We start from the raw sequence: 4,026 nt of genomic DNA on the forward strand, positions 1-4,026 counted from the left end.
GTGTTAGTTTCGGATTGCGATGGCTCCTATCTTCTACTGGGCTTTTTAAGCACACCATCGAACCCGTCGTTGCACCCGATGGTAATTAGCCAGGATAACAACTAATGACGTCACGGCGAGGCAAATCCCAGTCGTGACGTCACGGAGGGAAACCATAAGAGGGCGCCACCAAAACATCTCGGCTACAGTGTTCTAGAGGGGGTTGTAGTGGCAAGAGCGGCGGCCGCTTTGTGAAGGTTTTGCGCGTAGACGACACCATGGCGCTGCTGTTCTGTGCCCTAGGAGCGCGCCCCAGTCCGCCCCATCATCAGCGCTGTTAGGCGCTTACTACTGTGGTTTGACTGGAGCTTTTCGCGGTGCGAAACAACTGCTAATGTTGTTCTGTATACTCTGTTTCACCTTATGATGTACCGCAGGAAAGGCTACAAGCGCGAGCTCTTTGCTCTGGGGCACATTCCGGCGGCACACGCTCTCGTGAATTAAGAGCAGCTGCCAACGCTATGAGCTCGCGCTTCTAGCCTTTGCTGCGGTACAGCATAAGGTGAAACGAAGTATAGTAAATTGTAGTTCTGCCTTTGGAGTAATGCCTCTAAAGTGGGTGCTATCCTCTACTTGAAATATTCCCGTGTTTTGAGGGAAATTATTTAATTAATATCGACTCCCCCCCCCCCCCCCCCCCCAGTACTGACACATCGTTCAGCAACACTATCACTTGGGCTGCAGGCTTAATAGCTGCGAAAGAAGTTCTACGGTGCTACATTTCGGAGAAGCGTACCGCGTCACCCTCGTCGTCTTCTTCGTTCATCGCACATGTGCCATTAAATCTCCTAGGGCACAGAACTCCAGCGCCACTCGCGGTATCTACATCGACCGTCTTCACGCGCTTCATTGTAAGCGGGCGCCGCTCTTGCCACTACACCCTCTAGAACACTGTAATCTCGGCGCTAATAGCACCTGTTAATACTGCAGATTGGCGAGTTGAGCGAGTCTACTTGCGCTGGTTCGTGCTAATAGCACATCTGCAACTATTTTAATAAAACCAAAGCTCCAGCAACAAGAGAGCTTCTGCTGTCATTTCTAGGAGACGCTGTCTTTTTTTTTTCTAGTGAGAAAGGGGGTTAGAAAGGGGGGGGGGGGGGCGGGGTGATTGTACAGCGTCCTTTTAAGCTTCCTTTTAAGCTCCTCGTCCCTTTGCCTTTCCCCAGCGGCTGCCCTGCACAGCCCCTGCGAGCGCCTGGAGCAGTGTACGCACAACAACAAGTTCCTGCTTTGCGTCCAAGGCGTCTGTTTGTGCCCCGAGCCGCTCAAGATCAAGCAGGGATTCAAGTGCATGCTCGGTGGGTATCAACGTCTAGCCACATAGGCCATGTGCAGGGTGTTTTACCAAGAACTTGGAATGTTTAAGCAGAACAAAAAAAAAAAGAAAGAACACTTGAAATGAAAATACAGTTTCTTCGATAGACAGTTCTAGAATGCCGTACATAATTTTAGCGCACGTTAGCGCTAAATTCAGCGCTTGCGTCAGCCCACGTAACGCATTAGTGTTTTTTTTCGCCGCCACGCATAACCCAAACATCACGCGCTTGTAAGGCCACCAAGGTACGGTAACAATTTATATTTTGCACAGGAAATACTGCCACCTAGAGTAAAAACGAGCTTTTGCTCCAGACTAACATTCTACACTTGTTTAAATATAAATAATACTACTGGTTGGAGCGTAGCTAGTTGCTTCATATTCTTGGGTGGTGCCAGCTGAACACTAATAAACGCAGAAATGTGCAACCGCTGGATGACAACTATATTGAAGACTTCTTTTTTCTTCACTACTATCAGTATATACAACCTGGATTGAAGCTCACTTCTTTTTTATTTACAAACTAAATTAAAGCCTTCTTCCTCTACTTCTATCCTTACCCGGGCGGGGGTGTCTTTCAGCACCCCGCAGAGATAGTTCTCCTTGCTGGTGCAGCACCAGAAAGGGGGCACTGACGGAATCATCTTTTCCATCGATGGCCAATGACTCAAGGATTTTACGTGAAAGTTTTTTTTGTTTTTTTTATCAGTATCTTGACGTTTTGCAAACTTGCATTGTACCGGCATTTTTGACACTGGACTGGTAGATGTCCCACTGCTGACATGTTTATTAACGAAGCAGCATGTTTCCTTGTCCGGTTTTGATACAACGACCGGTTTGGCCCGTGAAGCATCGACCGGAAGATAATCGGATGTTATATATGACTCCTTTTTTCACACGAAGCTTACATTGTCCTGGGAGCAATACCATAAACTTCTCCTTTGAAAGTTCCCTCCTGATTTACCCTGCGACACATAGATTATGCCTAATCCGACGCGACGAAAACCACGCCCGGTAATCATCGATCTGTGAGGTATGCCGTGGATATAAAGCACAATCACTAGAAGCTTTCGTGTGTTTTTTTTTTTTGTTTTTTTTTGTCTTTTTTTTTTTTTTTGGTTGGTAATATTCCTTAGGCTTACGCTTGATGTTGTTGCAGCTCATTTCACACGTCGCTATAAATATTTTATTTGGTTAAACAGCAGCCTGTAGCATTGCCATTTGTGTTTGAAAGCTTCGCTCAACTTGATGATGGCAGCACCTTTAAGAGCAGATGTAAATCCTTGAGTGGCCACATCTTGTTTTACATTTTTCTGGTGCCCAGAGCCAAAAGGAAGGAATCCTCTACAGTACATAGCTTGAGATCTCCAACACACGTGACCAACCGTAAACTGCGGGGCTAAACCCAGGACGCTTATAAACTTGTCTATAGACCAACACGCGGCTCTGATGTCACGCTCCTGTGGTGGCGCTGTTGTCACCACGGCGCATGCGCAGAAGCTTCACCTCATGCGAAGCTGGTTTCTGCGCCTGCGCAGTGCCCACACCTAATGTGGGCAAATGCGGGCTTGTTTGTAAACAGCATGTCGGTCTATAGGAAGTTTGTGGGTGAACATGAGTTCAAAGCAGCTCTGTTGGAAACATCTCATAACAATTTCATGGCACCTGTTCGTATTTTTTTATCCCCATTCGTGTTGCATAAAATCAAAAAGTCGTCGACATACCTGAAGATCACCTCAATCCTGGGATTCTTGACGTCTTTTTAATATTTCCTTTCCACATGCCGCAAGAGACACATCACAGAGTACCGGCGTCCCAGGAAATCTGGCGCACACACCGGTTCGCTGTCCATATCATTAATTCTGATATGGCACTAGTGTCTCTGCTAAGTAGACACTCAGTAGTTCCAGAAACCTGTCTAGGTTAATTCCTGCAACATTTTGGAACAAAATGGCACCCTGCTTTCAACGTTTTTTTTTGGAGAAGGTGGAGGGTGCTTGCATGTGGAATCGAATAAAACATGTCCTGAATGTCGATGGAAAAGCCCGAAACAATTTCAGCACCATTTTCTTCAAGGAAGGCCATCACACTTCCTACGTTAGGTACCTTGAAGGGATCTTGTATATGAACCACGGAGAAATGTTTCGCCAAACAGGCCGATACATGTGCTTGCCATGTCCCTCTTTCCGAAACAATAGCGCGAAAAGGAACGTCAACCTTGTGGTTTTTGTTTCTTTGTTTTTTGTGGCAAGGCTGTCCTGGGGGTTTCTTTTAAGCATTTGCAAGATGACTTTTTGGGGGGATTTCGTTATTCTCTCCTCCACCTGAATGAAGTTCTTGGCCACTGCCTGATTGCCCCGCTCGCCGTACTTGCGAGGCTAAAAGGCTACAAATGCCCTTTTTTGTTTGATATATAAAGCTTAAGACCTTTTTTCCGCAATGCATGTACGGCAGATCCGAAGCTCATTTTTGATGTGCCTGACCCCTTAGGCGTGCGAGACATTTCATTCCTTCATCAATGACTTACGTTGTTTTTTCGTCTGAAGCTTTGGACGAGACTCGTCATAGGGCAACTTGCTCAACCGCTTCAAGCCTTGGTGGAATGGCAACCTTCGGTCCTTTTTCAAATACTTGTTTGGTCTGTGTCGAAAAAGTTATACGTCCGGCGGTCT

The sequence above is a fragment of the Ixodes scapularis genome, unplaced genomic scaffold (genome assembly GCF_016920785.2).
Source record: "Ixodes scapularis isolate PalLabHiFi unplaced genomic scaffold, ASM1692078v2 PGA_scaffold2__306_contigs__length_199485367, whole genome shotgun sequence".
NCBI classification, from domain to species: Eukaryota; Metazoa; Arthropoda; class Arachnida; order Ixodida; family Ixodidae; genus Ixodes; species Ixodes scapularis.